Here is a 13,529-nt window from a genome sequence, read left to right on the forward strand (position 1 = left end):
AGTAAAGCAATCTGTATAATTAAGGGTGGGAGCTCAGGGGCAAAAGCCTAGCATGGGTCGATCCCAATTGGTATAGAAGGGTGGCAGCTCAGGGGCGAAAGCCTAGCATGGGCCGATCCCAAAGGTTAAAATGCCTAGCATGGGTCATCCTCTTCTACCACTGATCAGCTGGTCATTCGTATCACATGCCTTATAGAGATCATAACACACAGAATGGTAAAGAGAAGAATGTAACATACATGATTCCACAAGAGTTAACAAAGGTAGTCTTCTTTATGCACACATATATTGATACTTGGTTTCATTTGAACTCTTATTTATATATGTTATTGCCTTACATATTCAGTACATTTTCTCGTACTGACGTCCCTCGCGGGGGACGCTGCATTTCATGCTGCAGGCACAAGTGCTTCGAATTGATTAGGAGCTTTACTGAGTCCTTAGTAGATTCATTTTGGTATTGTATCATAGTTAAGAGTAAGGCAGGGTTTGTCCCGACCTACTCTAAGGTTTTCTATCTTTTAGAGGTTTTGTAGACTTTTATGTATATGGTTCAGTTGCGTCTTAACAAGTTGTGGCCTCAACGGCCAAGTCTTGTATATAAGTTTTCGGTCTACTTATGTTGGTTCGTAGCGTTGCATCCTATGTGAACTTATCACAAGATTGGCATAGTTATATGCATAGTAAGCACAGGTTACATGTTGGTTCTATCGGGCCTTTAGGGCATCGGATGCCTGTCCGTCTTAATGGGATTTGTGGTGTGACAACCGCAAGCAAAGAGAATAGTCAAATACAAGATTGATCCAAACGATGATCACCTTAAGAACAAGAACCTACACTTTGGAAAATATGTAGAAAATATGGTTTAGTACAAAGATGCACTAAGTATTATAGTCATGCATAAAATCCTTGAAAACATGCTAAGAAGGACATTTTAGTTGAATGCTTGTTATTTACTAGTTTAAAGCATCATTTAAAGAAAATGGAGATACATAAGTCAAAAACACATTCATTACGTAAATACTCACATCCTAAGAAAACCATACCATTTGTACCCACAAAGAATACTTGTGCAATGCATGAATAAGATCCCATAATCCTACCCCAGCTAAGTAAAGCTTATTGAGTAACCATCATTCATATTTCATGTTCTTGTTCATATTCTTGTCATAGTGGGAATAAGCCTTAACCGATATAGACCATGTGAGCTTAACATGGAATCAGGTGTTTCCCACACCGATAAAGGTTTTCCTACTTGCCTAAGGTAACACCATGACATGTTAGCTTTTAGGTGGTTCCACTAGCTAAAGACCTATGGGGGCACATAGTTTATGGGACAAGGAGATTGCTACTAGAAACCTGCCCTTTCTAACGGAGGGGCTTTCATCTCATGAGATTACTTCTAGAAACCCGCCCTTTCTGACGGAGGAGCTTCCATCTCATATTTAATATCCACTCGGAAGACTGTCTTGACACTCCATCCAACATAATTCATAAGATAGTTCATAGATTCAATAGGTGAGAAAAGCCTTTCAACCTTAGAATCATCATGTTTGTGAGGAAACCTTTCACATTATACCATATACATATCATGAAGGTGTATATGAGGATAAGCATCCAACAACCCAACAATTAGATCATAGTTATATTCACTTTACTCACAAAGTATTCTAAAGACATATACATAAACCTCATAATCATGCATAATTCTCATGCTTTGCCCTTCAAAGACCATCAATCACATTTAATCCACACATCTAGAATTACTACATTAGACATGGATAATAACATGATTCAATTAATCAATTCACTAAATTCACAATTCTATAACATTCTAGTTGCATCAATCAATACCCACTCTTTGAAATCCGATTTGGAAAATTAGGGGAATTCATGGATTCTTGGGAGTTTCATCATAAAATCATATAAAATCATAAATATATCCATAATAAAGTATAATTCAATCATTAAAATGAATTTAAAAGGAATCCATGAGATTGAAGTCAAGCCCTAATTTTGTGTAAGTTACTACTTTTGAAATTGAGTTTGGAGGGACTCCTTGGATGAAGGACTAACATACCATAGTTTTGATTCTCCAAAGCAATTGAGTGAAAAAGCCTTGTTTCTTCAAGACCTAGCTTTAGCATTCCTCTTCTTCTTCCTTTGTTTCTAGAGAGAAATTTTGGGAGAGGAGATGAACTTTTGTAAATTATTTGGGTGTTTGGAATTTATGACTTAACTTGAGTGAATTTGTCTTAAAAATAACTTATATAGTACCCTTAAACCTACCCAAAACAACTCCACTTGAATTGGAATTAAACATGAAAACCCCAAAATAACCCTCACTTTAAGTGAGTTGGCAGGTGCCACAACCCAGCCTCACGAGTCCTCAAGGGAACCACGGCCTATGGTCCCTTGACCAGTAGTTATGCTACTTAACACAAGCCCCCACAAGGTGAAGGCAACCCCACGAGCCTTCCCATAGGCCGTGAAGTGGCTCGTGAAGGGGCGCCTTCCTTAGGGCTATTTTGTGGGCTCCCTGCCTCACCTACCACGGGTCTTGGTGGCCACCACGGGTTGTAAAGGTTCTTGTGGTCATGGTGGGTAGTAGATAGGCACATTTTGGGAAGCCTTGGCCCCCTTTCCATGGCCCTTACCCAATTCCCTTGGCCCTTGCTATTTTCTCTTGACGTTAACCTCACGTTTAGCTCTAGTTTAGCCTACTAGTTTCCGAAGTGTTACAATATCTCCCCCTTGGGAACATTTATCCTTGAATGTCGATCTAGACACCTTACGAAAGTAAAGACTCAAGTCTAGCATCTCATCATGCATGAAACAATAAAATGATTCACAACTCAAAGGAGGGAACATCAACTACATCTCGAAACATACTCAATGCAATACAAGGAAATAGGAACTACATCAATCAACCCAATATGCAAGAAACTCAAAATTTCTCATATTCATTAGAGGAACTACCTTCTCCAACTGAAATCATGCTTAACACAACATAATGGAGCCAATATACAATTACTCTCAAAAGCATACTAAAGCATGTTCATCAATTCATCTCATGAAGTCAAATAGACAACTCATACTAAATGTACAACAACATGAGGAACATGACTCATGAAAACTCATTTTCTTAACTAAACATGAATTTCATAAAGGACATGCATAACATAAGGAAACCATGGAAAACACATAAATCACACATGTCCCCAAAATAAGGAAATTCTAGAGGAACTACTTACCTCAAGCTTGAATAGGAGTAGAAGGAAAGATATGATGGTATCGGGACTTCATATCGGCCTCCCCAGTAGCACCCTCAATTAAATGATTTCTCCATATAACCTTAACGGAAGCTATTTCCTTGTTTTTCAATCTCTTGACTTGCCGGTCTAGGATTTCTACTAGAACCTCTTCATATGAAATTCTTTCGTCAACTCCCAACCCTTCTAGGGAATAATGGACATCGGATCTCCAATACACTATTTAAGCATAGAAACATGAAATACCGATTGAACCGAGGCAAACTCATTTGGAAAAACTAACTCATAGGCAACTTTCCCAACACGCTTCAAAATTTGATATGGGCTACATACTGGGGACTTAGTTTCCCTTTCTTGCCGAACCGCATCACACCCTTCGTGGGTGAGATTTTCAAATAGACCCAATCATTAACTTCAAATTCTAGGTCCCTTCTTCTAACAATGGCATAAGACTTTTGCCGACTTTGGGCCGTGTTCAACCAATCTCTAATGAGCCGTACTTTCTCAATAGCTTCATAAACCAATTCGGGACCAATAACAGCAACATCACCTACCTCAAACCAACCAATCAGAGACCTACATCTCTTACCATACAAGGCTTCAAAAGGAGTCATATCAATACTTGAGTGGTAACTATTATTGTAGGCGAACTCTATTAATGGCAAGTGGTCGTCCCAACTATCTTTGAAATCTATAACGCATGCCCTCAACCTATCCTCTAATGTTTAAATAGTGCATTCCGCTTGATCATCCATTTGGGATGAAAAGTTGTGCTATGCTTAAAGTTAGTACCAAGCCCTTTTTGGAATGACTTCCAAAAGAGAGAAGTAAATTGAGTACCCCGATCCGAAATAATGGATAAATGAACCCCGTGTAACTTCACTATCTCATTTATGTACAATTTTGCATAGTCTTCCACCGAATGAGAGACCTTGACGGGAATAAGGTGGGCTGATTTTGTCATCCTATCAATAATGACCCAAATAGAATCATGTTGCCTTCTAGTGCGAGGCAAACCCACAATTAAGTCCATATTCAAATCTTCCCACTTCCAAGTAGGAATAGGAATATCTTGTGACAAGCCTCCCAGCCTTTAATGCTCAACCTTAACTTGTTGACAATTACGACATTTGGCTACAAATCCCGCAATATCTCTCTTCATACCATACCACCAATAGACTTCCCGTAGATCGCGGTATATCTTGGTGGCTCCCGGATGAAAAGTATACCAAGAACTATAAGCTTTCTCTAAAATTTGCACCCTCAACCCATAAACATCTGGAACACATAATTGACCTTGGTATCTAAGTACCCCATCTCCCCTTTGATAGAAATCCTTCGGACTTCTTAAGTACGTACTCTTTCAATTTAACCAAAATAGGTTCAAGGCTTTGCTTGGCCTTCACATCCATCGCAAAGGACGATTCAGACCCATTATGAACAATGACACCACCCTTGGTGGAATCCACTAGTTGAACACCTAGCCAAGCCAACCTATGCACATCATGAACCAAGTCTCTCTTTTTGTCTTCTATATGAGCCACACTACCTATGGACAATCTACTAGGTGCATCCGCTACCACTTCAGCTTTGCCGGGGTGATAAAGGACACTCATGTCATATTTCTTCAATAATTTTAGCCACCTACATTGACAAAGATTCAAGTCCTTTTGACTAAAGACATATTGAAGACTCTTGTGATCGGTGAAAAAGTCCACATGGACCCCATACAAATAATGCCTCTATATTTTCAAGGAAAATACAATCGTTGCTAATTTAAGATAATGGGTTGCATAATTCTTCTCATGCTCTTTAAGTTGCCTTGAAGCATAGGCAATCAGCTTACCATTTTTCATAAGCACACATCCCAAACCAACTCTAGAGGCGTCACAATACACCACGAAATCATCCATACCTTTTGGTAAGGCCAACACCGGAGCGGATGTAAGTCTATCTTTCAATTCTTGGAAGGTCTTCTCACAAGCCTCCGACCATTCAAACATAGCCTTCTTTTGAGTCAATGTCGTCAACGGAGAAGCAATGGAGGAAAACCCCTCCGCAAACCTCCTATAGTAACTGGCTAAAACCAAAAAGTTTCTAATGTAGGAAGGAGTTAGAGGTCTAGGCCAACTGTTGACTGCATCCGTCTTCTTATGATCTACCTCAATACCCTCACTTGACACAATATGACTAAGGAAAGCTACAAACCTTAGCCAAAATTTACACTTGCTAAACTTAGGAAAAAGTTGTTGGTCCTTAAGAACTTGCAACACAATTCTTAAATGGTCCATATGTTCATTCTCACTCCTTGAATATATCAAAATATCACCGATAAACACAATCACAAACATGACTAGGAATTGCCTGAACACACTATTCATCAAATCCATAAATGTCGTCGGGGCATTTGTCAAGCCAAATGACATAAACACAAATTCATAGTGACAATACCGGGTTCTAAAGGCCATCTTAGGAATATCAACTCCTCTCACTCTTAGTTGGCGATAACCCGAACGAAGATCAATTTTGGAGAAATAGCTATCCCCTTGAAGTTGATCAAAAAAGTCATCAATTCTCGAAGGGGGATATTTATTCTTAATGGGCAGTTTGTTCAATTGACGATAATCAATGCACATTCTAAGAGACTCATCCTTCTTCCTAACAAACAACACCAGTGCAACCCATGAAGAGATACTTGATCGGATAAATCCTTTATCTAGCAAATCCTTCAATTCTTATTTCAACTCTTTTAACTTGGCCGGAGCCATTCTATAAGGAGGAATGGAGATAGGTTGTGTATCCGGTAAAAGATCAATGCCAAAATGTATTTCCCACTCGGGAGAAAGTCTGGGTAAGTCCTCGAGAAAAACTACTGAAAACTCATTCACCCCTAGAACCGACTCTAAAAAAGGGATTTTGGACTCAACATCCACCACCCTACCAAGATGGTAAATACACCCCTTGGAGATCAGTTACCTAGCTTTAAGACAAGAAACAAATTGACCTCTAGGGATAGAATTTCCCCCCTTCCACTCTAACATAGGATCCTTTGGAAATTGGTAATTTAACAACCCGAGTCCTACAATTGATAGAGGTATAACAAGCATGCAACCAATCCATACCCAAAATCACATCACATCAGAGTCTAACATGTCTAACTCTACCAAATCCACCAAGGTAACTTTACGGGACAAGGAAATGGGACAACTTCTATAAACTTTTCCAGACACCACTAAGTCACCAACCGAGGTAGAGACCGAAAAAGGTTCAACTAACACTTCGGGGAGTATTTCATAANTCCTTCAATTCTTATTTCAACTCTTTCAACTTGGCCGGAGCCATTCTATAAAGAGGAATGGAGATAGGTTGTGTATCCGGTAAAAGATCAATGCCAAAATGTATTTCCCACTCGGGAGGAAGTCTGGGTAAGTCCTCGAGAAAAACTACTGAAAACTCATTTACCCATAGAACCGACTCTAAAGAAGGGATTTTGGACTCAACATCCACCACCCTAACAAGATGGTAAATACACCCCTTGGAGATCAGTTACCTAGCTTTAACACAAGAAACAAATTGACCTCTAGGGATAGAATTTCCCCCCTTCCACTCTAAGATAGGCTCCTTTGGAAATTGGTAATTTAACAACCCGAGTCCTACAATTGATAGAGGTATAACAAGCATGCAACCAATCCATACCCAAAATCACATCAGAGTCTAACATGTCTAACTCTACCAAATCCACCAAGGTAACTTTACGGGACAAGGAAATAGGACAACTTCTATAAACTTTTCTAGACACCACTAAGTCACCAACCGAGGTAGAGACCTAAAAAGGTTCAACTAACACTTCGGGGAGTATTTCATAATTCATGACCACAAAAGATGTCACAAAGGACAAAGTAGCACAGGGTTCTAAAAAGGCATATACATCAATAAAAAGACTTTTAACATACAAGGTCACCATATCCGGGGAGCTCTCTTGGTCATCTCAGGATTAAACAACATAAAAACGGTTTTGCTTTTGGGTATTGGAGTTTGGACCGCTTGGAGGAGCTTGCTTGTCCTCTTTTCTCTTACCCAAAATTGTTGGACAGTTCCTCATTTGATGACCGCTCTTTCCATACGCATAACACACATCTGAGCCCGCTAGACACTTGCTATCATGTTTCCTACCGCAACTCACAAAAGTATGCCTAGTCATAGAAGACCCACCACTATTACCTCCTTGAGTTTTAGGGTTGAAAACACAATCCTTGTCATCCCTTGGAGCACTAGAGGAGCCTTGATTGGATAACCTTTGTCGACCCTGTCTATCGGGCTTAGCATTGGAGAAATTGCCATCACCGGTTCTAGCTCTTTTCACCTCCCTATTGTTGCTTTGGAGTTTCTTATTATCTATTTGTTGGGCATACACCATAAGACGTAAGATATCCATATCATGAAGGAGCATTGCCGTACGACATTCTTTTCTTAACACTTTGGACACACCCATCAAATACCTACTCATCCTATCCCTTGGATCCGCCACTATAGCAGGGGCATAGTTGGACAATTGAGTAAACTTTAAAGAATATTCTTGAACACTAATACCTTCTTGGTGAAGGTTAATGAATTCTTCCACCTTAGCTTCCCTCATCTCTCACGAAAGAACCTATCAAGGAATGCCGATCTAAACACTTCCCACTCTATTGGACTCGCTCCTACCGGCCTATTATTCTTCCATTGAGTATACCATACTTGGGCCACACTCTTTAATAGGTAAGCGGATAACTCCACTTTTTCTACTGAATTCACCCCCATGGCATATTTATTTTATAAAACTCTTCCATAATCTCTTGAGGGTCCTCTCCCACTTTGTAACCAAGATACACGAAAGGGTTCATTCTTGCAAAATCCCTCAATCTAGAAGCCACGGAATTCATATTATAGTTGACTGGAGCTACCATTTCTCGATTGGCTTGAGCCGCCACAACTTGAGCCAACATTTGGATAGTAAATCGAAACTCCGCATGGGTCATATTCTCCACCACGGGCTCAACCGGAGCTTGGTTAACTTGAGGAGCTTGATTAACTTGAAGAACTTCCTCATTCACATTTCCACCCTCCATTCTTCTAGCGTTAGCCCTTCGTGTGTTCATATCCTGAAGACATAAGAGAATGATTAGGAAAGGGACTTTTATAGAGTTAAACTCTAAGGCATGACTAAAGAATAATGAAAGAAGTGATATTTCCTAAACATCTTATAGACTCTCATTCATATGTATGGCACGCTTCACACTTATGAACAAGACTCTACTAGACGTGGCTTATGAGATATCATCCTAGAATCATTCTAAACCTTTTGCTCTGATTACAAAGTTTGTCACGATCCAAGGGTACCCTCTAGACATAACATGGCGTACTTGACCCCAAAAGTGTCTCATACAAGCCCTTTGCATCTCATATCATAAACTATTAGAACATTAAGAGTAAAAACACATTTAAGTCCAAAAATCTTTATAAAGGAAAAGCGGAAGTCTGACTTGTCTCATTTAGCCATCTATTACAATTCATAAGTCAAAATAGGGTCACAGCCCCAGTAACATATTCCGCAACAGAAAATACTAAAAAGAGACTCAACTGAAATGTCCCATCCTCGAACCAGGACGACTCACCGAAAGCAAGGAGAATAGTCAAATCCAAGCTTGATCCAAAGGATAATATCCTTAAGAATCGGAACCAACACTTTGGGGAAAATGTAGAAAATATGGGTTAGTACAAAGATGCACTAAGTATGATAGTCATTCATAAAATCCTTGAAAACATGCTAAGAAGGACATTTTATTTGAATGCATGTCATTTACTAGTTTAAAGTATCATTTAAAGAAAATGGAGAAACATCAGTCATAAGCACATTCATTACATAAATACTCACATCATAAAAAAACCATACCATTTGTACCCTCAAAGAATACTTGTGCAATGCCTAAATAAGATCTCATAATCCTACCCAAGCTAGGTAAAGCTTAGTGAGTAACCATCATTCATAATTCACGTTCTTGTTTTTATTCTTTTCATAGTGGGAATAAGCCTTAAACGACATAGAGCATATGAGCTTAACATGGAATCCGGTGTTGCCCACACCGAAAAGGTTTGTCCTACTTGCCTAAGGTAAGACCATGACATATTAGCTTTTAGTTGGATCCACTAGCTAAAGACCAGGGGCACAAAGTTTATGGGACAAGGAGATTGCTACTAGAAACTCGTCTTTTCTGATGGAGGAGCTTCCATCTCATAAGATTACTTCTAGAAACCCGCCCTTTTTGACAGAGGAACTTCCATCTCATATTCAATATCCACTCGATGCTCAGCATAATTCCCATGGAGTATATAGTAAGTCTTAACTTAAGTTCATATTCATGGAAGAATGTCTTGACACTCCATCCAACATAATTCATAAGATAGCTCATAGATTCAATAGGTCAGAATGACCTTTCAACCTTAGAATCATCAAGTTTGTGAGGAAACCGTTCACATCAAACCATATTCATATAATGAAGGTGTACATGAGGATAATCATCCAGCAACCCAACAATTAGATCATAGTCATATTCACTTTACTCACAAAGTGTTCTAAAGACATATACATAAACCTCATAATCACGCATAATTCTCATGCTTTGCCCTTCAAGGACCATAAATCACATTTAATACACATATCTAGAATTACTACATTAGACATGGATAATAACATAATTCAATTAATCAATTCACTAAATTCACAGTTCTATAACATTCTACTTGCATCAATCAATACCCACACTTTGAGATCCAATTTGAGAAATTAAGGGAATTCATGGATTCTTGGGAGTTTCATCATAAAACCATATAAAATCATCAATATATACATAATAAATTATAATTAAATCATTAAAACAATTTCAAAAGGAATCCATGAGATTGAAGTCAAACGCTAACTTTTGAGGAAGTTACTACTTTTGAAATTGAGTTTGGAGGGACTCCATGGATGAAAACTATCCATGGATGACTACCATACCTTAGTTATGATTCTCCAAATAAATTGAGTGAAAAAGATTTGTTTCTTAAAGCTCTAGCTTCTACTTTCCTCTTCTTCTTCCTTGAGTTCAAGAGAGAAATATTTTGGGAGAGGAGCTGAACTTTGGGAACTTCATTGGGTGTTTGGCATTTATGACTTAACTTGAGTGAATTTGTCTTAAAAATAACTTATATAGTACCGCTAAAATTACCCAAAACGACTCTACTTCAATTGGACTTAAATGTGAAAACCCCAAAATAACCCTCACTTTAAGTGAGTAGCCAGGTGCCACGACGCAGCCTCACGATCCGCCAAGGGCACCACGGCCCGTGGTGGTGCCCGTGGTACCTTGACCAGTAGCTATGCAACTTGACACAAGCACCCACAAGGTGAAGGCAACTCCACGAGCCTTCCCACAGGTTGTGGTCTTCACCATGGGTCGTGAAGTGGCTCGTGAATGGGAGCCTTCCTTGGGGTTATTATGAGGGTTCAGTGACTCACCTATTACGGCTTACACCATGGGTTGTGGTGGCCACCATGGGTCGTTGATGTTTCAGACGTAATCAACTAACACTCTTTCGGTTCTAGTTTCATACGATCACGTGTAGTGATATAACACAACCAAGGGTTGGGATCGTTCCAACAAGGAGTGGTTTTGAAAATTAATAGAAAAATAAAATCTAGTTCTAATTAGTCATTGTTATAGATATTAACGATTAAAAACATACTAAATCTAAGGGGTGATGCAAGCGTCAATTATCAATGGGGGTTTGTATTAATCAACTAAAAACAACAAATACATAAGGAAATGAGATAGGGAGACGGGATTCTTGGGATGTGATAGGAATTCGGGATAAACTAGACTATCAGGTACATGCTTTTGATGGTAGATTGTTGAACATTTGTGACTAGGCTAGACTATAGTCGGGGTAAATTCTCTCTCGAGAAACTTACCCCGAATCAACTCAGTTTCTCTCGAACACCGAGTTGCTGCATTAAGCACAGCCTCCGCCTTAGCCCATTCACTCTCTCGAGCTGAAAGTGTGGAAAAAGGACTAGGATTCACTCTCTCGAGCTGAACCCATGTCGAACCAATACCACCGGCTATCAATTTAGTAGTCTTAGTTTTATGACTTCTCTCTCGAGCAAGCCAAAAACACTAAGATGAAATCGTATTTGAAACTACAATCACATTAAGTTCATACACAACTACTAAATGAAATCACATTTAAACAACAAATACACTATCAACAAGCAAGACCCGACATATAATCTAACCCATATTCACAAAACCACACCCCAAGAATTGGGGTTTTAGCTACACATGTAAAAGAGGTAAAAATCAATACCAATATCAATTTCCATCAATTGGGTATGAAGAATTAAGTCTTAAAACACATCAAGAGTGAAGAATCTTTGAGACCCACGTCTAATTTCATGGAGTTGAAACTCTTTGAATCTTCAAGGTCTTAGAACAAAGTCTCCAAAACCCTCTACCAAGTAGTGTCCACTCTTTGCCTTAAACTCCAAATACCTGAAACTTAAAGGTTTTCATTAGATATTGAGACAAATTATGCATTTGAGGACACTGATTCTATCAAAATATAGCCCTAAATGAGTCCAATTTATGGACTCATCAACACCCCAAACTTAAACTTTTGTTTGTCCTCAAGTAAAACTCAAGTTCAGCAGTTCAAAAAGGATGTCTCAAATAGTGTTGCACAAGACTTGATCATGAATGTACACAACAAGACTCAATTTACTCAAGCAAGGATCAATTGTGTACCCAAATATTCAAGTTGTGACACACCATTACCAAAGATTCTCAAGCTCGCAATACTTGCTTCAAATGCAAGTTCAAGCTCAATAAAAGTATTTCAATGCCTTTACACAAAGGATGATTCCATTTCCACATACAAAGGTTTAATCATATAAAGCTTCAGAATCAAATACAGCGCTCACACTAAAAAATAAGAACACAATGCATACTTTCACACATAGGTTTACCCATATTTTCCAATCGACATTTGTTTCAGCTCACTCAAGATCAAAAAGGTCTTTACAAGGCTTGTAATGGGGCTGAGTGCAAATGTATGGTCATTTAGGCTCAGTGACTTTCATCCTTATGAAATGTGGTGCTCACAACACTTCCTTTCCTCTTCTTTCATCAATTTTGTTTGTGCTCATAAGTCATCCCATTATTCACTCTCCATGGATTGTTTGGAAACCAATTCCTTTTGTATTTTATTCCACAACTTTTCTTTTTCATTCTTTTCTTATCTTTTTCTCTTCTCTTTTTTGTGTATGGAAGGGTTCCATTTTTCTCAGCACCATGGGTTAAAGGAGACTTTCCTTGCACTTCTTGACTTGTCCTTATCCTTCACCACACCCCCAACTTAGGCTTTTGGTATAAGTTGGCTATTCAATCAACCACAAATCAAGAGGATTATAACTAGTGGATTAAGAGAGGTCTATTTTTCATCAAGTTTCTTCCAAAGAATAATAACGCTCAAGGGGTGTTAAAAAGAGGTTCCTCACAAGGTAGGTCACAAAAGAGGTATATGTCAAATTGGCTCACACTCTTCGAAGTTGCCTAAGATCATATCAAGAGATAGCCTTACTTAGTCGACCGGACCAACAGGGAAATTCTCGTTGTTGTCATGCATGGTTCACAGTAAGCTCATCATACAAGGCATCGACAGTAAAGTCAAACAAGACTCTACACTTTCTCTAGTGCGCAACATTCATCGCAAGAGAATCGATTTGATACATGGCTAATCAAAACGAGATGGAAAGAATTCACATATTGTTTATGAAACTTCATTTTGTCTCATTTTAGCCATACATTCATGTTCGTTCGATTATGAGCACTATTTGAGTCATTGATATTGATCAAAACTAAGACTCAAATTTGCCAAAGAACAACCACTATCAAGTACATAAAAGAGGTGGCAAAAATTTTGGAAGGGTCAAAATCATTTGCAATTTAAAACAAAAGGAGCCACAAGCTCAAACATCCACAAAAAGCAGTGTATAGCATAATTATAGATTTCAACCCAAAAATCACAAAACAATTATGCACAAAGGTGGGCCTCACCCCACCACAAACAACAATCATTTGTCCTCAAATGCAAATAACATTATATTCAGAATTTAAAATAAAGTCTAACCCATATTCACAAAATCACACCCCAAGAATTGGGGTTTTAGCTAGACACGTA

This window comes from Solanum stenotomum, chromosome 1 (genome assembly GCF_019186545.1).
Source record: "Solanum stenotomum isolate F172 chromosome 1, ASM1918654v1, whole genome shotgun sequence".
NCBI classification, from domain to species: Eukaryota; Viridiplantae; Streptophyta; class Magnoliopsida; order Solanales; family Solanaceae; genus Solanum; species Solanum stenotomum.